This window comes from Malaya genurostris, chromosome 2 (genome assembly GCF_030247185.1).
Source record: "Malaya genurostris strain Urasoe2022 chromosome 2, Malgen_1.1, whole genome shotgun sequence".
Classification (NCBI taxonomy): domain Eukaryota; kingdom Metazoa; phylum Arthropoda; class Insecta; order Diptera; family Culicidae; genus Malaya; species Malaya genurostris.
This window is the reverse complement of record NC_080571.1, coordinates 19,040,474-19,063,582: the sequence shown is the minus strand read 5'-3', so window position 1 is coordinate 19,063,582 and position 23,109 is coordinate 19,040,474. Positions and strand designations below refer to the sequence as shown.

Sequence of the window (23,109 nt, the reverse complement as noted above, 5' to 3'; positions counted from 1 at the left end):
TCAGTATACGTTTATCCAACAGGGGGTTAGCAGAACCTGTTTTTCGACCCGTTTTCGTGTTATCCTCAAAGGTGTTATCCTCACCGAACTTCCTGATTGCATTTCGCAAGGCTTTTTCACTTACTCGCTTCATTTTTGCTATCTTTCTCAGTGACAGTCCGCGTTCTGTGCACCATTTGTACACAATTTTTCGACGTTGTTCTGCAGAAAGTCCACGCATTTCGAAACAAACTCATGAAAACGAATAAACAACTACACAAGTGGTTAGAGAAGAGTGTAAACAACAGGACGCATACATAAAAATTGACAGATTATGAACCATTGCGAAATGGCAGCGGTTTTTGGTTGCGTCCATACTTTCTGGGACAGAACATTTAAAATAACGGATTTTCAATCAGCAATCATAGAACTTTAACTCAAAATAGATTAAACCAATTTCGTTTGAAAAAGTGTGAAGTGTCGTTTTTCACGACGTGGAATCTGGAGCCCCGTAGATTCTATGGCTATATTTTTTGCCACCCGATATCACACACTTTCAAGTCTGGTTCTGTTCGGAGAATAATCGAAGGACCTATAACTTTTAAAGTGGAGTGAACACCAACTCCTCGAGTCATTATCCTAACTTCAAATGTATTCACACTCATCAAAGTCATAAAACCGCATCCATGCCGACATGCGCGACTATAAACTGTCCCTGCGACGGTCACGGATCGGTTGCATTCCTAAATCGACACTTTTGATGCAGCAATGGCAAAAATTTCACGAATCGGTTTGCACTACCAATATATGTCCCAAATTAATTTCGCCGGCCGGGCCAATTCAACCGGGGCGTGTAGGATCAAACCGAACAACCGAACAGCAGCCGGCTCCGTTGAAGCCGGGAGTGTGTTGAAGAATTTGTCTACACTGCCGTCCGTTTGAAATGATTGATTGTTTGCAGGGTGTTTGCTAGTTTGGACGAATTTGGCTTCCTTTCTCTTCCTTGGCTTCGGCCACCCCCTTTGAAGCGACCTGTTGTTGAGCCCCTCGAGCTGCCCCAGTCGTAGGAGTGCGTTAGCCGAATAGTGCAACCGATTTATTCAGCTGATGGCCGCGCGGTCAGTGGAAAGTTACATCGCTCGGTTCGGTAAAGCAATGCCGGTGCAAAGACATCATCTCAACCAGACCGGACCGAAACGGGGAAGCCGGGATAGGGTCTGGTTGGGAGGGCCACGCCATTACTGTGCGGGAATGTGAGATGTAGCATAGATTAAAATGTTGTTTTAATTTTAGAAAAAGCAGTTCAGCTGTGAAAGTGTCATCTCTTGCTTCCTCCTACGTACTACGGGGCAAGAAGTCTACGTCGTCGTTCCCGTTCCGAGAACCGCGCAGACCAACGACCAACGCACTCGGTACTAAGTGGTTGGCATTCTTCTTCTCCACCCGGATGATGAATTGGGCCCGGTTGAATCTGTCCGCAATTCAAACAATTTAATCGGAACCCGAATGTGTTTTCGTCGTACCGTTGGGCATTGTTTCGTTGCGTGGGCGAGCAGACTTTCGGTTTCATGTTTGTGATACAGTTCTGGCTGCATGCTCCAACGTTGACAAGGATCGAGTTTATACAACCTAAAATAATATGATGAAGATAGAGTTCGAGCTCTATTGGAATACGAGATTGGCATTTCTAGTCGGTCGCATGTTTTTTCGACATCGATTGAATTTCTATCGTAATCATCAAACGTTATTTGAGACGCTAACGCTTCTATAGCATAGCAGGCCATGAAATGAATGAACAACGCCGTGGGTTGTGCAGAATAACTCTATGGAATTTCTGTTTGAAGCTAAACTTCAAGTCTAACTGTTGCCAAATCTGTTTGACTTTCAGAATAACACACAGTTTCGCCTTTCTCTATAGTTATAATTGCTGGAAAACCCGACTTTTGAACGGAGCCTTGGAAACCCATATTTTTAAAAATCGCAGGTCTATCTGTTCCTGCTTGGAAGGATTCTAATCCCGAGATCCGCTCGAATACTCGAGTATCATATCGGCTAAAACTAAAATCGTGGAGTGTCTCCACACACTTCAATTTGACAAACGTCAAATATGGCTGACATCGTCGGCAGAAAGTTTACTGCTTGGTCGGCAAAACCTTTACTAAATATTCGAAAAAAACAACAACGATGACAATTAGAGGTAAACAAATAAACTCGTTTTTATAGGTTTCTCAACATTCTAAACAAGCCCATTAGGAACAAGATTTGATATTACTATTAGTAGCGGCGAACCGACTGCCGATGCTTTTGCATAGTTGCTCGAAAATATTCTCCGAGCGTAAACATGCGCAAAACTAAAAGGCAGTTTGGTCCGCTGTTGCTAGATAAATCTTCGTAAGAAAAACATTATTTTTTTCAGGAAAATGAACTGAATAAGCTAATTTTTCTTTTTTGAATTTCTGTTCAACGACAGCGGAGGAAACTACTTCAGTGTTTTGTAACAATGTGCTGCTAATTTCATTTCTCGCATCCTAGCTTTGAACGTATCATATAGGTAGCGTTAAAAATAGATTTTTTTTGACAATTTGATCAACATGAATTCGAATTTGTTTATTTTTTTTTTTTTGATTTGATAATTTGATTGAGGTGCGTGGTTTTTCGTATGATTTATCTTTTTACATGTCTGATATTATACCCGTCTACATTTTTAAAAAATCTGAAAATATACAGCATAATATACTAATGTTTTATTTTTGATGTAAAATCTAGGGTGGTACCAAAATTGTAAGTGCGAGTAAAAAAAATTCGAAAATTTTGAATATTTGTTTTCAAATGAAAAACATTTTAAAAAATTCTGAAAAAAATCTGAAAGGTTTCCCATAATTCATAAAATATCCCTGATTTTTTTTGCTAAAGAGATTTTTAGAATCACCCTAACTCCACAATGATAATATTTAAAGGGTTAACATTTTGGGACAATCCTTTCAAACAGCTATATCAGTTTAATTTTTTGTTTGGGACAGTTTTTATATGCGTACCCTCCTAAACCGTTTCTTGACTTGTGACTTGTGACTTGTGACTTGTGACTTGTGACTTGTGACTTGTGACTTGTGACTTGTGACTTGTGACTTGTGACTTGTGACTTGTGACTTGTGACTTGTGACTTGTGACTTGTGACTTGTGACTTGTGACTTGTGACTTGTGACTTGTGACTTGTGACTTGTGACTTGTGACTTGTGACTTGTGACTTGTGACTTGTGACTTGTGACTTGTGACTTGTGACTTGTGACTTGTGACTTGTGACTTGTGACTTGTGACTTGTGACTTGTGACTTGTGACTTGTGACTTGTGACTTGTGACTTGTGACTTGTGACTTGTGACTTGTGACTTGTGACTTGTGACTTGTGACTTGTGACTTGTGACTTGTGACTTGTGACTTGTGACTTGTGACTTGTGACTTGTGACTTGTGACTTGTGACTTGTGACTTGTGACTTGTGACTTGTGACTTGTGACTTGTGACTTGTGACTTGTGACTTGTGACTTGTGACTTGTGACTTGTGACTTGTGACTTGTGACTTGTGACTTGTGACTTGTGACTTGTGACTTGTGACCTGTGACGTTTGACTTGTGACTTTTGACTTTTGACTTTTGACTGTTGACTGTTGACTGTTGACTGTTGACTTTTGACTTTTGACTTTTGGCTTTTGACTTTTGACTTTTGACTTTTGACTTTTGACTTTTGACTTTTGACTTTTGACTTTTGACTTTTGACTTTTGACTTTTGACTTTTGACTTTTGACTTTTGACTTTTGACTTTTGACTTTTGACTTTTGACTTTTGACTTTTGACTTTTGACTTTTGACTTTTGACTTTTGACTTTTGACTTTTGACTTTTGACTTTTGACTTTTGACTTTTGACTTTTGACTTTTGACTTTTGACTTTTGACTTTTGACTTTTGACTTTTGACTTTTGACTTTTGACTTTTGACTTTTGACTTTTGACTTTTGACTTTTGACTTTTGACTTTTGACTTTTGACTTTTGACTTTTGACTTTTGACTTTTGACTTTTGACTTTTGACTTTTGACTTTTGACTTTTGACTTTTGACTTTTGACTTTTGACTTTTGACTTTTGACTTTTGACTTTTGACTTTTGACTTTTGACTTTTGACTTTTGACTTTTGACTTTTGACTTTTGACTTTTGACTTTTGACTTTTGACTTTTGACTTTTGACTTTTGACTTTTGACTTTTGACTTTTGACTTTTGACTTTTGACTTTTGACTTTTGACTTTTGACTTTTGACTTTTGACTTTTGACTTTTGACTTTTGACTTTTGACTTTTGACTTTTGACTTTTGACTTTTGACTTTTGACTTTTGACTTTTGACTTTTGACTTTTGACTTTTGACTTTTGACTTTTGACTTTTGACTTTTGACTTTTGACTTTTGACTTTTGACTTTTGACTTTTGACTTTTGACTTTTGACTTTTGACTTTTGACTTTTGACTTTTGACTTTTGACTTTTGACTTTTGACTTTTGACTTTTGACTTTTGACTTTTGACTTTTGACTTTTGACTGTTGACTGTTGACTGTTGGCTGTTGGCTGTTGGCTGTTGGCTGTTGGTTGTTGACTGTTGACTTTTTTTATTTCGTTTTCAGTTTTGCCGTTACATTTTTTGTATGTATGCATTAATGGCCGTTTTAAATTGGTTGCTGTGATGTAGGTAATTTTGGAAGTAAATGCGGTTTTTTCTTGTTTTTTTTAGTTTTGTGTGATTTTCGTTTCTTAAATGTTTTAGCTGTAAATTGAGTTATTCAGACAATTTTCCATTATGGCTCTTTCTTCTTTTTTTCATTGCGAAAGTTTCTGATAATACATTGTTCATGTTATAATAAAATGTGTTTGCTTCTTCACTCAATACATTTCGCCAATTTAGTATACATAGTCTCTGCTTGACTTCTTTGAAGCCATTTTGTTTTGTATTTCAGCACTTAAAGACTGTCCCAGAAAGTATGGACGCAACCAAAAACCGCTGCCTTTTCGCAATGGTTCAGAATCTGTCAACTTTTATGGCTGCGTCCTGTTGTTTAAACTCTTCTCTAGCCACTTGTGCAGTTGTTTATTCGTTTTCATTAGTTTGTTTCGAAATGCGTGGACTTTCAGCAGAACAACGTCGAAAAATTGTGTACAAATGGTGCACAGAACGCGGACTGTCAATGAGAAAGATAGCAAAAATGGAAGGAGTAAGTGAAAAAGCTGTGCGAAATGCAATCAGGAAGTTCGGTGAGGATAAACCGAAAACGGGTAGAAAAGAAGGTCCTGCTAACCCTCAGTTGGATAAACGTATACTGAAGGCGTTCGAGCAAAAGAAGGAGGTTTCAGTTCGGGATGTGGCCAAAAAAGTGGGCACTTCGAAGTCAAATGTTCTTCATGCTAAAGAACGTTTGAATCTTCGAACCTATAACCTATAGAAGCAGAAACAACAAAAACGTGGTCCGAAACAAGAAACATTGATCAGGCCGAGGGTTCGATAGCTGTACAATACGATTCTTGCTGGAAATTTGAACTGCACAATCATGGACGGCGAAACCTACGTGAAACTCGATTACAAATCCTTGCCGGGACCACAATATTATACGGTGCGAGAAGGGCAAGTGTTAAACCAGTCCGAGACATCGATTGAAGTCGAAAAAATTTGGTATGCAAGCTATGGTCTGGAACGCAATTTGTAGCTGCGGTAAGATTTCGAAACCCTTCATCACCACTGCTTCAATGAACAGCGAAATACACCAAGGAATGTTTACAAAAACGACTTCTACCCATGATTCGAAGCCACAAGGATCTTGTTGTCTTCTGGCTAGATCTTGCTTCTTGCCACTACTCGAAATCAACGGTAGAATGGTATACTACCGAAAATTTCACTTTCGTCCCAAAAGACATGAATCCACCAAATTGCCCACAACTTCGACCAATTGAGGAATTTTGGGCATTAACGAAGGCACATCTTAGGACACATGTCTCGGCAGCCGAAACCATTCAACAGTTCGAAAAAGATTGGAAAAAAGTGTCAAAACTTTTCGCCAAGAAATCTGTACGGAATTTAATGAGGAACGTTCGCAAGAAGGTGCGCTAGTCTACAATGGCTAAGTAGCAAATGTTGATAACAATATTCTGTTGTTGTAGTCTAATATTATCAGTATATCGAATAAAATTTGAATATCTAACACTTAAATTATTTACAGCTAAATCAAAGTGCGTTCATACTTTCTGCGTCTTTATTCACACTCCAAGTCGTAGGGAATGGAAGTATCGTTTGGAAATAAAGAATATTCAATTGGGGGGACGGGTATAGCGTGATGGGATAGTCGATGCCTTTCACGCAGCCCGCCTGGGTTCGATTCCCAACCCCGCACATAGGGTCAGAAAGATTTTCTGGTCCGAAGAGGCGAATGACCTAAGATGTTAAAGTCTCTATAATTGAAACAAAAAAAAAAAATATTCAATTGCACTCTGAAACAGTGTTGCGAAAATATCAACTTATAAAATTTCACAGCTGAGCAAAATCATGTCTGATTCTGTCTATCAATTATCACTATCCGTAAAATCAACGATGAATATGATCACACGAAGAGAGTATGGACAAATTATCAGTCCAGAAGAGATTTTCACTAAAGGGGTTTTGAAAATCAATTTCAAACTCATTTCAATACGTCATGCAGTGACTAAAAACAATTATAATGACATCACAAATCATGTTTCATGCCGCAGTTTCAAAAATATTAACTCTATTTAATTGAATTTCATACAGCGATGTAACAGGAGCGCAGAAGCGAACACAAACAAGCGTCCAACCAAGTGCTATTGTAGCAAACATAGCTTCTCAGCAGAGGGCTGGCTCAAACGCTGCCCAAAACCACGCACTCATGTTACTTCTATAAATCAAATTCATGCTAAGTATCGTTTAATTGGGTTTAATATAATTTGACCATGAGAGTAAATAAATTCTGGAATCAAAACCAAGTCAGAATTGCTGCTGTGAAAAAAGCAGCCCATTTCGACAAAACAATGCGCACCTCCCAGTATTCGGTACGAAATCACAAATAATGGGTGGGATAATGTGCCGTGAAGTTAAAAAAGAAACACTCTTCATTTGTTGGAATTTTAAACCCGAAATAAAATTACTGCCGAGCGAGCGATGCATCTGAGCTGGCAGCCCCGATCCGATGGCAACACTGTCAATCTGTGCATTATTCTCCAACGGTATCGCATTTCGCTGTTTTGTGCATAAGTAGGCCTGTGTGCCGTTTAAACAGTATTACAAAAATAAAACATCCCACCGTCGATGGTGGAACAGAACGAGCTTAGTCGGGGCTGGGTACCGTCATTAGCGAAATGACAGAACGTAAACGATCATCTCTAAACGAAATAACAGTGCGGACCAGTGCAACGCAACGCAAACCTCCAAGTGAAACTAATTTCAAAGTAAACAAGGAAGAATTTAGTCCACCGTGTGCGCCCGTTAAGTAGTGTATTGAGTTTTTTCTTTGCGGTTGTTGTTGTTCTCCATCATCGTCCTTCTGGGTGACTCAAACCCGTCACGTTGAGAGCGTGCGGTCCAGATGGGGTCATCATGAAGTACTGTTTGGTGTTTCGTGTCAACCAGAGATGCCAGGTAAAAATTGCTAATATCTTTAAGCTGGATTGAAAAAATCTGAAAACTTGAAAACAAAAATCTGCGTGCTCTAGTTTGCTATAAAGAATGAATCCAAAATTGCAACGATTTCAGAAGTGTGCAACCAAAGTATGTCTGTAGCTTATTTTAGAAATCTGCAGATTTGCAGACCAATCTGCAGACCTGGCAGCTCTGGTGTCGACTAAAATCGGCCAACACATAACACCATGGGCGGACAAGCAGGCCATGTCTAATGTTTGGAAATGACCGCAGCATCAGCCGACGATGACAGATTTATTATTGTGGGATGGAATGGGTGAAATGTTTCGTTAGTTGACTGTGATTAAATTAATTTAGTGTTTTTAGTTTTATCCATTTCCCGTAGACTGTGGCATTTTAGCACTACTTAACTGTATTAACTGTCGTAATAAAATTACTTATTGTGTTGTTAATTGACTACTTCTTATATCAGGTGCATAGATGCCAGATATTCTCATAAGACATCTGTATTACTCTCTATAAAAAAATTGTATTCACTAACAAAATTAAATTTCAACAATAAAATGATGGTAAAAGATGTTGTTCCAACACATTACGGCTGTAGAATGGTAGATTCAATGAGACCAAGACTTTGCTTCTCGTCACTGCAATCAACAATCAAATACTAATAGATTTCTCATACGAAAAAGTTTTTATTTTGCTTCTTGGGAGATTCGTATTAAATTTAGGAAATCTGTATCAAATCTGTATTCTGTATGCGCATGTAAAAATTTGTATAATACAGATAAATCTGTATAAATGGCATCTCTGATCAGGTGTGAAACCGGCAAAGAAATTGGCAATGGGAAGGAGCTGGCGAATGTGCATTTCTGGTTGTAAGTGAGCTGTCAGAAAGGCTCATAATCAAACCTCTAAAATTTCAGCAGCACTTTATCAAGCAGGTCAGGGCCGATTAAATGAACAGAGATTATGTACATTGTATTTATACTTTTGTACTTCGATCATTTGGCATTTTACCACAACAAATCGACATGTGCCTGATATTCACTGCTCACAATTGGCGAATTAGTCTAAAAATACGGTCACTTTACGAAGTCGTTGCCGTCGCATGAGAAGGTGGAAGTAATCACTTTCTTATTTATGCTAATTTTCAAAACCAAACATCCCTCGGCTTAGAGCATACTTCGTGGCAACTGTGAAACAAACGCCAGAACTTTTCACGTTTGATCTACAAAAGGAACCGGTACCTTACTTTTTGTACACATTTCTACGTCCAAGAACCGCGAAAAATTAATGACATGATTTACAAATACACGATGGTTGACCGTCTAGGATGAGTTGAAAGTAACGATAAAACAATGAGTAAAAGGACAGGTATGTGCGAGAGGGAAAAAAAACAATGGAAAGAACAACGCTACCCTAGGACGATATACGGACAGCAGAGTCCGAGGACGCCTTGGACGACGACGGCGACGTTTTCGTTTATCATCGAAATGCCGGATTCATGCCAAAGTGGTCTGTCTTGAGACAGCCCGTGTCACGGAAAACATGTCAAACATTTCTCTAATATTTCGTTTTTGGCTTCCTCATCAAGAAAGGCTATGCAATCATGTTATATATCATTCGAATCAGTTGGTCAAGATCGCAAAATGCCTGAGTATTCTTGAAGGCAATCATCACATTCAAATTATGGTCATTTATGGTCAATTCAGGTCATAAAATTCTAAAGATAATTTCCCGATTCAACAAACTTAGGCTCGTCACTTTTGGTTCCGGAAACAAAATGGTATAAGTGACACAACCGACAAAACGCGTTCGTTATCGCCCAGGAAAGACAATGATCAAGTTTCACAGCCCTCAATTTCTAAACCCATAAAGACCCCAATAACGGCATTCCTTCCAACAGCTAGAACTTTTTTGAAGCAGCTATCCGCTCAATGGCCAATTCTCTCGGGTTTTGTATCATTTGATGGATAATTTGCAATCCGCCGCGAATTTTTCATTCACTGTCCTGCAGTGGAATTGTCGAAGTACCATGCCACAACTTGACTCATTGAATGTTTTATTACATAGTCAAAAACGCGATGTATTTGCTTTGTGCGAAACATGGCTTTCATCAAATTTTAATGACATGAACATTATACGTCTCGATAGAGACTCTCCGTATGGTGGAGTCATTTTAGGAATTAGGAAATGCTATTCCTTTTATAGATTATTGATGCCTTTCTTATATTACTCATATTTCTAAAAAATATCACCGGAAGATTCTGTCAAGATTTTTTTTCAAACTCGAATAAAATCAAAAACTTTCTTTGGGTATAAACTACCATAACGTTTTCCACTTGTAAATTGTAATGTCAAGTTAATTTAGATATAAAGGTGGCAACCCTGCACGCAATACAAAACTAAACAAAGCACGTTGTGTGCTAGGCGGTGGTGTTTTTTTCTCCCGTACCAGCATGTACCGATGCGTAGCGGGTTGGCATCATTTCGTATGACAGTTTGAAAGTTTTATTACTCATTGCCCTATAATTTTGGAACAGAAAGTCGAATTTTAATGAAATTGCACAGTATCTTTTAAGACAATGAGAGCTTTCATTTGAATCATATGTGAAAATCGGTTTAACTGTTGCTGAGTAATCGAAGTGAGTTCTGTTTTTTGCAGCTTTTCTTCACTATTACTGAAGCGTTTGGAAGCGGAAACCGAGGACTAGTAGTCCCAAAGTACATTCATATATCCACTAACTAACAAGGTCTACCAACTAGACGAATTTGCCAGTAAGTTTTATAAATTAAAACTGTAATACCGGAACTGGAAGTCGGATCTGGATCAACTTTTCGGGGACATTTCAAAGAATTTCAAGACCTTTTATTTGCATTTTAGTTTTAGAGCGAACATTTTCTCATAGATTTGCCTTGTAATTTCGGAACCGGAAATAGGATCGGGACAAAATTCAATAGCGATATATAGGACCATAAGATCCTTCATTTAAATCTGAGTTTGTGAAAATCGAGTGATATTATTTGTCACATACATATACATACGAGGTCTGTTCAAAAAGTTCCCGGAATTTATTAATTGCGCGCGTCTGGAGAGTCCGGTAGTCAAATTTTTTTTTTATTGTGTTGGTACATATGTCCCTAATGTATGGTGAAATTTTCAGCTGTATTCATTGTTTACATTCTGTCTTGTAGCGGCGGGTGTAGACGTGTTTTTTTGAGCTCGGCGATTTTAAAGTTTAAACAATGGAAGAATTGAAGAGTAGAAGAATTTGTATTAAATTTTGCGTGCAAAATGAAATAAAGTGTAACCAAGTGTGCGAAATGTTACAGAGAGCCTACGGTGAGTCTGCTATGAAAAAAACAAGTGTTTACGAGTGGTATAAGCGTTTCCAAGATGGCCGCGAAGACGTTGAAGACGACGAACGCTCCGGTCGACCCAGCACGTCAATAATCGATGAAAATGTGGGAAAAGTGAAAAAAATGATTATGGATGATCGCCGAATCACTATTAGAGAAGTTGCTGATGAAGTTGGCATATCAGTTGGCTCATGCCATCATATTTTTTCAAATGTTTTGGGCATGAAACGAGTGGCAGCAAAATTCGTTCGAAAACTGCTGAATTTTGATCAAAAAACAAGACTTCAATCATGCTAAAACAAGACTTTAATCATGCCGCAACCTCCTTATTCACCAGATATCGCTCCGTGTGATTTTTTCCTGTTCCCAATGCTGAAGAGACCCATGAAAGGACAGCGTTTTTCATCGATTGAAGAGATAAAGGCAGAATCGCTGAGAGTGCTAAAGAGCATTACAAAAAGTGACTATCAGGGGTGTTTCGAAGACTGGAAAAAACGCTGGCATAAGTGTATTATATCTAGGGGGATTACTTTGAAGGGGACCATATAGATGTAGACGAATAAATAAATATTTAAAAAAAAAAATGAGAATTCCGGGTACTTTTTGAACAGACCTCGTATATACACATACATACAGACACATTTTTTCAAAAGTCAGTGATTGCAAAGCCTTTCTATATGAGAACGGCAAAAACTGAAATTCGTATAGTTTCGGTATATATTCTTCCAAAAGCTCAAGTTGGACAACGGCAGCTTGATGAAATGAAATTCCTTCCTACTCCCCGGTTGATTGTGGGAGATTTTAACTCGCACGGGATAACTGGGGGTTCCCTTTACAATGATAATAGATTCTCTTTCATATATAATACAGGGTTTCGCAAAAGAACCTGATATATCCTGTTACACTGGAACCAAACAAGGGAGGAAGAAACCGACATCGGAAAGTAATAGAATGAAAATTTATTTTCGTCTAGTAGTTTTCCATCATGGAACACTAGAGTGTCGCGCACTGCGTTATTATTCATTAATCGTTTTTGAAGAATGAGTCGCACGCAGGGCCGCCGAGTAAAAATTCGGGCCCGAGGGACTGAAATATTACGTGCCCCTTAACATGAAAATTAAAAATTGTTGTGAGCATGAGAATATCATCGAATCAGAAGATTTTTAAATAAATTATTTTACCAAAATGATTCGCAAGCCAAAATAAGTTTTCTTTGCGCCACCCTTTCGAATGACCACTGTATAAAAGGGTGAATATTTTGTTGGTATCGTTTTGGCAACACTGTTTTTGTTCAGTTTGGTCTATAAATTAATCATGAACCGTCGTTTAGTCTATAATTTAAATCATGAATGGGCGCTGGTAAAGTTGGAGGAAGATCCACTTTTTTATCGAAAAGTTGTGTTCGGCGAAGAAACTAATTTCTGGTTGAATGGATACGCTAACAAGCAAAATTGCCACATCTATTGTGAGGACCAGCCAGAAGCAATAGCAAGAGCTACCAATGCATCCCAAAAAAGTCAATGTTTATTGTGGATTATGGGCCGGAAACATAACTCGTGAAATTTTCTTAAATTAGATTGTTTTTTTTTTGAAAATCAAATCCTATACCTCTTAAGAAATCACCCTTTGTATTCACAAACTAACAAGATCTGACAACTAGAAGAATTTACTAGTCAGTTTTATAAAAATTCGCACCTCGTTTCGCCATCTCTTATGCAAAAATACTCATGAAATTGAAAATTTTTCACTTATCGCACTATAATACCGTATTCCATGTTCTTATGTATGTTGTAAGATCATCTAATAACGAAAATGAATTAAGATAGGAAATTTTATTCACTATATGAAAATCTTGTTAAAATTACTTCAAGAAGAGTGTTGCTTCATATGATTATCTCATATATTTGACACGACATTGAATACACCATGAAGCTTTCGTCGAAAATGCTAGTAGTGCAAATACATTAAAATATCATATAATGTGAAAGTGAAAATTTAGTTCAGTGTAGGTGCTAAAATTGAAATTCATTAATGAACATTTACGAAGAGCAGAATTCGTTCAAAATAACAGTGTAGCAAAAGATTATAATAATTGAGGATAAGAGTAATATTTTTTGTAAGATTTTCTACGTTTCTACTTTACAGCCTGAGCTGCTCTACCAGGAAACAAAGTTGCCATTTTAAAATCTGTGTTTCAACTTGAAAAATCTATGTACCATCTGTGTTGCATATTTTCGATCATAATCTGTAAAAATTTGTGAGAAACATTTTAAAAATCTGCCATTTTTTATGAAACATTCACAAAAATCTGTAGAAATCTGTGAATTTCGATAAAATCTGTGTTCTGTGTTCAGAATCTGTGTGACAAAATAGGCAAAAATATCTGTGGTTTTACAGAAAAATCTGTGAATATGGTAACTCTCCCAGGAAACTGCTTCAAACAATGAAAATAAACATTGAGCGATCAGAAAATTTCCGTCCACAACTCCCAACATTATCGGAAATTGTACATTGATGCATGATCACCCAGGATTAATTATGTGGAAATTTTGATTGATATTTCATTCATGATCACAGTGATATCAATCACAGTTCGATCCAAAATAAGGTATACCGATAAAAACAGACAAGGATTCAAGTAATGTGAAACTTCAATTTCGTGTTCTCTTTCATATTAAGGAAAGAAAAAGTTTATTTAGTTATGAATTTAATGTAGAAATTCAAATGAACGTAATTAATATTATTTTAACCAAACGATGATAGAAACCTGAACAAAAAGGTTGTGAACAGACCTTCCCTATAAACAACATTTACAGTAAAAACATAAAAATAGGTCATTTTTCAAAAAATCTGTGATCAAACCAAAATCTGTGCACGTTTCCCATACCGTAATAGATGTCTCACTATTATCAACTTCTCTGTACTTTTTGGTGCTAAACTGTGATCGATTTCAGAATCTGTGATCGTTTTCAGAATGCTGTGCAGAAAATCTAGGACAGGACCAGACAACTGGCTTCTTTTTCCAGAAAAATATTTCTCTTCTTATTCCGGTTGCTCCCTGCTGTAAATAGTAAATGCCTCGGGATCACTGTTGCCAGTAGAGATAATTATTCATTCTGAAAACTTTCTCCCCTTATACAATGCAATTATTTATCATTTGAAAACACTTAGACAAATGTTACATCGGTCAAAATATAGCTCTGGATTCATTTTGATCAGATGTTTGTTTTGAAGAAAACGTTTAGTTGAAACAGCTTAATAAAATTTTTCTAAAACACTCAATTTTGGGTAATTAATTTTTGAAGCTTTATTAACTAAAGTATTCAACATATTCTATTTGAGAAAAATAATAACATACAGAAGTATCCAAAGATTCGGTGCTATTCTCAACCAACATAATCAATATTCTCGTCCATATCACACTTCGTGATTTCAGGCTTTCTCTTTGTATCATCCAGTGATTGTTAAATGTACTCGTATACTTTCCGCATTGACAGGACTTAAAAACAAATTGAACTTAAATCCTATTGAAATTATTAATTTTGAAAAGATGACCCGAAAAATAAAATATCCAATATCAAGCAACATTGTTACCGACGATACTGACAACACTTTTTCTACCACCCTGCAGTAATATTGATTTCAACAACTTGTACTTGCTTATGTCAATTTCAATCAATAACGAGCTGGTCCGAAATTGGTCCTAAAAGTGGATCAACAATTGTCAAGTCCTGTCCTAGCAGAAAATTAAAGAGCTATGTAACACAGATTAATCTGTCAACCTGGCATCCCTGGCATTCTCTCGACGAACCCGCTTGTGAGAAATTCTGGCAGCCGGCAGTAGCCTGGCAAGATTCCGGGAACTGTCAAAATTTTGCTGGCGAAATTGCGTCAATCTCTCGCAACGTGACGTCTTGCAAGATCGCTTTTTTCCTTCTTTTTTTCTGTTCGACTTCATTTGACATTCGTCAATCTTTCATGTACATCCAAAAATGAAATGAGAATACTGGTATATTGAGAGAAGCGAAGATTTGCATATCATGTTTGATAGTGGAAAAGCTATGTTATTGACCGTCATTTAAACTGCTAATGGAAAAAATAAAACCAAAGGGGCTAAAAATGAAGAACCGTTTCAAAACGGTTCTGTCAGTCTTGTAAGGCAAAAATCCGGCAAATACAGAATTGTTAACAACCGCTAGGCGAAATTCTCTGCCGGAAACGGTTGTTTCATTGTTGTCAGCAGAGTTAATATATTTACAGTTTTTTTTTTGCCTATTTTGCCATACAGATTCTGTGTCGCAGAACACAGATTTTATCGAAATTCACAGATTTCTACAGATTTTTATGAATATTTCATGTTAATGGCAGATTTTTAAAATGTTTTCCGCAAATTTTCACAGATTATGATCGAAAATATGCTACACAGATGGTTGAAACACAAAATATAATATGGCAACTCTGGCTGCAAGGCGTCCCGCATAGCGTTTTGGCTACCTGGGCAGCCATGGCCACCAGACGGCTACCAAAATTGATTCAGTGACGGTTGTCAAATCCAATTTGACAAAACAAAGTCGCCTGTATCTAAGTTAGTCGAGCGTTTTCATCTTCTCACCTTCGCTGGAAATGTCAAAGATTTCAATGTGGAAAAATCCTGGTGGATACGGTTGTATCGTTTGAGTTGTATATCTGGCAGCGGTGAGGCAGTCGGTCACCAGAATGTCTGCCAGCCATATTTTTCCAGCTGGCAGCGTTTAGTCAGCCATCTGGCAGCCATGCGTATGCGGGTCCCGCCGGAATCGTACCCGCTTGTGAGAAATTCTGGCAGCCGGCAGTATCCGGTAACTGTCAAAATTTTGCTGGCGAAATTGCGTCATTCTCTCGCAACGTGACGTCTTGCAAGATCGCTTTTTTCCTTCTTTTTTTCTGTTCGACTTCATTTGATATTCGGTAAATGAAATGAGAATACTGGTATATTGAGAGAAGCGAAGATTTACATATCATGTTTGATAGTGGAAAAGCTATGTTATTGCCCGTCATTTAAACTTCTAATGGAAAAAATAAAACCGAAGGTTTCAAAACGGTTCTGTCGGTCTTGTAAAACAAAAATCCGGCAAATACAGAACCGTTAACAATCGCTAGGCAAAATTCTCTGCCGGAAACGGTTGTTTCATTGTTGCCAGACTCTTTTCGGAATTCTGCCAGCGTTCCGGCAAATCTTTCTGTCAGAGGCTGCAAGGCGTCTTGGGTGAGATCTGCCAGGTGCATGCAAGCGGGTATGCTTCGAGTTCATACGACCCCACATTATCGAAATGACGGAATGAGCAATGAATTCTTACTCGACTGCATGATTTTTCAGTGCTCGATCGGTTCAGTGCTAGAATTTTCCCCTTAGCTGGCTGCTCGATCAACCTGATTGACAGTGACATTATAAATGTCATTGAATATTCGCTAATTTTATGAATGTGTTAGTGTAAAATTTAGGCGACTCAACCCATTTCACTACACTCCAGCTAGAGGAATGGATGATGCTGACTAAGGTAGGCCGTTTTGTTAATTTCCAGCGAATTTCAACAGTTTATGTTGGAATTCTATAAAGAACTGGTTATTTACTAGTTCTGTATATCCGAAAAACATGAAGATTTAATTTTTATATTCAGTTATATAATGTTTTCGTTTAAAAATAAACTGAAAATTATCACGAAAACCGGTTGTAAGCGAAATTCATTCGGAATCGGATGTTGCACTGGAGTTGAAATTGATTCGGAATTCCACATGGAATTCCGAATGAAAATTTCTCGCCGATTCGGAATTGATTCGGAATCCATTCGGATCTGATAATGTGGGACGGAGCTGACGATCAAGGATGCCAGGGCATTTTTTCAAAAATCTGTGATGAAGCCAAAAAAAAAAGTCTGTACGAAATCGTTGCACGTTTCCCGTTACATACTAGCTGATCGGAATCATTTTGACGAGCAAAAAAAAAAAAAGGTCTCGCTACCTCCAATCACTCTGTCGGATATTCATTTTCTCTCAGTTTTGAAGACTTTTTAGGGTTCATTGCCAGTCTGTGATCGATTTCAGAAATCTGTGCAGAAAATTGAGAATCCATGAATCCGACTACACGTTTAAAAATAGTTACAGAAAAATTGGAACAACACTAATTTAGAGTAACTCCTTAGTTACTCAAATTTGAGTGGTTCTACTCAAAACTTTTTCACTGAGTAATGCTTTATTTGTACATAAACCAAAAATTTAGTAATTAGCACTCAAACTTTGAGTGAATTTTTTTTTCACATTTATCAAATTTGCGGAAAAATTGCTCCTTTTCTAAGTATATTGTTTTTAAATCTTAAGTAATTGACACTCAATACTCGAAATAACTCGACTGTGTTTGTTTATGATTCCGTTAAGAAAAGTTTTCTAACTTCGAGTTATCATATCAAGTGGCGATCGCTTGGAGTAGTGTGTCAGTCGCACAACAGTCAAAGGTCAACAGGTCACAAATCACTTTTTCGTCTTTTTCCGACAATACACCGACATTGGTGGTAACTGCTCAATTTTTGACGTTTCCATGTATCATTTGAAAGTAAATAACTAGTACTCGAACTCTGAGTAACTTTTTATAAGCATGTAAGTATGTATCAATCAACGGATTCCGTCTATTTAATCGAGAAACCGATTTAATAAAATCGAAGGATCAAATAATTAAATTTGGTTGAATCGATCGATTGTAAAATATTTCGTCGAGTGTCCCGTCGATAGTTGTCTATGTTAAATTCACATAGAAGTAGGTGCAACAATTTACAAATTCGTATGTTTCAAAGTCGGTAGATTCAGTCGATCGAGCCGGATTTATTCTGAGGGATAATCGGAAGGATTTTTTAATTGGGTTTACTCGGCGTCGGGGAGCCTACGTTGGCTCAACAGTGATTTTAATTCCATCCGACAGTGATCAAACGGTTTTCATTCAATTTAAACAGCAACTCAGAAACCGCTAACATTTTGTTTTAGTCCTACGGTAATTATTAACTACATATTTTTTTCGTTTGAATAATACAACACATCTTCTATCTAAGACTTTGTAGATGGATAAGCTTCTAAATCTATTTTATTACGTGAGAAGTGATTTCACATCCATCACGAGGAATAATAATGCGTTTCCAGCAATTGATTGTCTCATCGTAAACTGGTTTTAAATTATCACAATTATTCATCATCCGAGTTGCCATGAACAGAAAATCACCGGAAAACTATTTTGTTTGATTGTCCACTAGCTTATTTTTAGGCTGTGATCCATTTCGCGGTTAATTTTAACTTTTGGTTGAAATCTGATACTTGAGTGGTTATTTTGTGTCGAGTAGTTAAATTTACCTAAAACTGAGGCTCATTTCAAAGTTTAATGGACGGAAAGTTATTTGGGTTTATTTTCCTCTGGAAATAATTTCAACTAAAGAATTAATATTAGAATTTTCATTGCAAGATTTTTTCAGTGTCGGAAAATAACCATCGATCTGTCAAAAATAACCATGCACTCGAGCAGGGTTATTTTTGACAACATCAAAATAACCGCTCGAATGTCAGATTTCAACCAAAAGTTAAAATTAACCGCGAAATGGTTCACAGCCTTAGTGTCTTCCAAACCAACCGTGTTGTTAGATCAATCTCTATTTTCACCTTCGCTGTTTTAGGAGCCTTCAAAAGTCATTATCACCAGTTTAAATATAAGCGCTAATTTATCTTACAAAAAAACTCGCGCTTCGAAATTTTTCCACACCGCCCCATAATCAGTTCATGTGCTAATCATTCTCCTTGGCAAGCCGTAGTCTTTGCAAATATACTGCGAACGGTTTATATATGAGACATCTAACCTTGCACCGGGAATTGCCCCCATCACATCACACACACAGGAAACGGTTGGGGATCTCATTTGTCAACGATTTTAACCCTTTAAGGGGACAGCGGAATCATATTGGCTAGTTTGGTGAACGTGTAGAATCAATACATTGGGTCCTAACGGGTTAAAAAAGCATTGTTTTAATTTTAATCACGAAAGGACGCACCACCCCTTTCGATCCTCGCCATCATTAGCACCGCCACGCCACGAGCTCCTGCTAATGTCAGTCTCACGGTAATGCCAACGGCAGCGTCGATTACAATGAAATCGCGAAAGACGGAACGGTTGCCATAACAACCAAGCGGATGCCAGCGCCACCGTGTTTGACGTTTTGCGTTCTATTCCGCGTCTTCTCAACGTGCGTTCGCAGTACGAATGGGAAACGATTTTTTGTTTGCTATTTTTCCCGCGCAGATTGCACCGCCTGCCACTGGTTTCTTCCACTAGTGGTGAGATTGTTTGTGAAAACATTCAGAATGAAAAAAAAGATGACAGTAAATCGCGCTACTAACAAATTCCTAACTCTGGTGGCAATAAAATTTTAAAAGCTAATCATCCGCCGGTCTGCGGTCAACCGGCTACTGGTTGCTGTGTTAATCGTCCCGTTGTTGTTGTTATTGTTGTTGTTAATGATGATTCGGAACCGAGGCAAATGCCAGGGGACCAAAACACTAAACACAGATTGATTTGACAGGGTTGTAAACACGCGAGACCCGGCGGGAACCGAGAAGGGTTGATATTATGAGCATGCGGTAGCAGAATTGTCATTTCACGCCAACGGCAGTTCATTTTCTCCTCGTAAAAAATAACACATTTTGTGAAGTGGATCACCGGGGAGGTAGATTAACTGACGGGGCGTGAACATTGCGGTTCGCTACGAACAATAACCGAACTAATTGTTTGGAAAATTAATCATTGGGATGGCAGCACTGAACGGGTGTATATTTTTAACATCTTCATTTGAATTATTGGGATCCACGAATGTTTGGGTTCGAACATTAATTACTGCGTCATTGCATTGTTATTGATGAACGAATGGAAAGTAGATAAATATTCTGCATTGTCAAAATCCCGAGTACTTACCTAGTAGTAAGGGAGGCATTAGTCTTAGTTGTCATTATCTGCATCAACGTCTGCCATTGTGTTATTTTAGCTTTAGCAATCGAACAGTATTTTTTTCTAACCGAAAGAACTTTTAAGTAGAGTGCCTATAACCAGAGTGACGACATCTCATCCGTAATGCTGGCAACAATTGAAAACATTCCATTAGCTTTTCATTGATTTGACAGGTCGTTTGCTCGTTTGGAACTGGTAGCTGTCATTCTAAACGAGCAGCTGTCGCCACTCTGATTATAGTCACTCTACTTTTAAGCTGCTTCTAGAATACATTGTTCAGCTTCTATGCAGCGAAAAAGTTCACACGGAACTTATGTAATTTCAAGTTGCCAAAAGTACCACGCGTACTCTTAAGCAGCGAGAAAGCAGTTCCGGAACCCGAAGTCGTATCTGAATAAAATTCAATTGCAGTCCATGGAACCGTAGGACGTCTCATTTGAATTTTAGTATGCAAAAATTATTCCAGCGGTTTCCGAGCAAATTGAGTGCACTTTTTTTCATTTTTTGTTAACTGATTTTTTCTCGTCAGATCCGGACATAATTCAATAGCAGGTTAGGGCATGTTCAGGAGTGGTTTAGTTCTAGATGCATAATTTATGTCAGTTACAAAATTTAAATCTGAATTTTATAACAAGAAAAACTGGCAGCTCCACCTGTGTTTTACTAGTGTTTCAAATATACAAAAAATAGAACGACATCGTAGACCAGTTTTAAATTTGACAGAAGAACTGGTCGAATAAATAAAAACTAGAACGGCTTGATGGGGATACATTTGTTCCAGTTTCTGCTCTATTATAGAACTTCCATATAGAACTTCTAGCTGCTGAATTTGCTCTTATGAGAATGTGAGACTTTTTATATAAATATATATGTTTGCGATAATCGACTGGACAGTAATTTTTGAGGATATCAAGTTGAATTTTTAGTTACGTTATTCCGAAATCGAAAGTCGGATCCGGATAAAATTTCAATAAGATAAGGAGACCTCTACTTCGAATTTAAATTTATGAAAATTCCGCCAGCTATCTCTAAACCGGAAATCGAATCTGGATTGAATTTAATCATTCAAAGGTTTTTTGAGTTTTACAAAATCGATTGTTAAATTTACTCCAGATTCGATTTCAAGCTCCGAAATATCCATGTTTTTATCTGGTTTTTGAGTTCAAAAATACTTAAGCGGGTTTGCCTAAATAAATTGCACCTATTCAAATTTTGGATGATGCTTTTTACTTCAATCTTTTGAGCGGTCTTTGAATTATTTTCAATGTTTTTTACCCCGTTACTCCGGAACCGGAAGTCAGATTCGGATATCAATACCAGACCATGAGACAATGAGACCATTCATTTGTAACTAAGATTGAAGAAATCGGTCTCAGAGAAAATTAAGTGCGCTTTTTTTATTTTTAGCACATTATTTCGAAAACGAAAGACAATTTAGACAAATTGAAGCCAAATGTGCAAAACTCTGCTGCAGTAAACATCAGTTGGTCCCAATTCCAATACCTGAAAACACAAACATTTTATGTGTCATGCAAATAAAAATAAATCAATATTGAATGATGAACTTTTAAAAGGCGTATCAGCAAATGAAAGTCTCTCTTTAATTATTATCCTATTACTGTAATGTAATTATATATTTGTTTTATCATTCACAAATACCAATTGATAGTTTGTTTAGTTTCATGGAAAGAGTTGAGAGGTGAAAATAAACAAAAAGAAACTGTCACTTGCTGATACGGTGTTTTAAAAAGTCACCGACCATTTAATGGATATACTTACTGTGTAATATTTCTAAGATAGGTGATAGAAAACCTGATCCAATCAGTCCCACGAAGATTCTTGCAGCCATTTTGACAATTGTCAGCCATTGTGACAATTGTCAGTGAATATAAAGATTATTGAGAAAACATATACACAACAATACAGCGACACTTCAAATTGACATGTTGTGACATTGATCTCTGTCATAAAGTTACACGATTTAGTTTCATGTTCAAAGCATTCTATATCAACAGGTATGCACTTAAGATCAAAATTTGAAGCACAAATAAAGCGTACTCTTTATGTTAGTAAGTCTAGAACTTGAAATGTATTTAGAGAAACACATTTTAAAAAAAAGTATCGATTTTTAGCAGTGTATGAAAACAGCTTCTTCGGAAATATTTGCACAAATTCTACTTTCCGTGACTTCCCATTAGCCGATTTCATTCCCTAAAGATTTGCAAACATTCCGTTTGGTTTTTGAAGCACAGCCAAGTCCGCCAGGGACACAACCCTTTGCGGGTACGGGCAAACTATTGTGAGTTGAAAGCGTCGCTAGGTAACACCGGTAAGCGCAGTATCCCATCGCAATCTAACATGTGATCTAGATAGTTAAAAATAACATTTCGCTCGATGTGTTACACACTAGCGTCGTCGTTTGCCAGCGAGCCGAAGACAAGCCGGCAAGCAACAAAAAAAAACGTGATGAGCTTGGGATCTGCATCGGATTCTGTGTCATCTTGGGGCAGTAACTGACATGAAGGTTTTTCATTTACTGTGTAGTTGTAGCAGTCGGACATTGTTGAGAGCGAACAAGAAAGTCTGCTGACTTGGTAAAGTCATTTTGAGTACTTACCGACGGGCATCAAAAAAAGTTGAGGATCTGGTCACCGGTTGCTAAGATTCTTCTAACAGTTGCAGTGTTGCCAGGAAATCTAGAAATACAGTAGAAGATTTTAGTTAGCTGGGAAACAGATGTTCTTCCGCTTGATACAATTGTAATAAATTGTTATGCTGTTAAAAGGACTGTTCTTATACCGTATTTTAATTCAACCTAATAGTTCCCAACAGCGAAAGAGCTATTTCTAAAGTCTAATAAGGGCTCGATTTAGAGTAGTAAAAAATTCAGCTGGATTAATCGAACCTCGTCCTAGCATCTCGTATGATTGTAATATATAATATAATATAATATAATAGATTTTATTGTGTCAAGTTTCTTTATCGAGCGATCGATAAAAAAGAAAATACTAAAATATTAGTACACAGGCAAGGTTAAAATAAAATTAAATTGGGTTTTGTGTTGAAATGAAAACGAGTTGAATGCAAT

At 37.3% G+C, this 23,109-nt stretch overlaps 1 protein-coding gene and 1 long non-coding RNA gene across 3 annotated transcripts in view; one reads left to right on the top strand and one right to left on the bottom strand.

The window, feature by feature from the left end:
• The window catches only part of LOC131432527 (uncharacterized), a 178,569-nt gene that overhangs the window by 86,495 nt on the left and 68,965 nt on the right, over positions 1–23,109 (bottom strand). For both annotated transcript variants that reach the window (XM_058598857.1, XM_058598858.1), the window contains exon 2: positions 22,639–22,717. The gene's annotated coding sequence lies outside the window, so the exon portion shown is untranslated. The remainder of the gene's footprint in view (positions 1–22,638; positions 22,718–23,109) is intronic.
• LOC131432528 (uncharacterized) overlaps positions 7,358–23,109 on the top strand; it is a 62,842-nt gene continuing 47,090 nt past the window's right edge. Inside the window, exon 1 of the long non-coding RNA XR_009229889.1 lies at positions 7,358–7,651. This is a non-coding gene — a long non-coding RNA (uncharacterized LOC131432528). The remainder of the gene's footprint in view (positions 7,652–23,109) is intronic.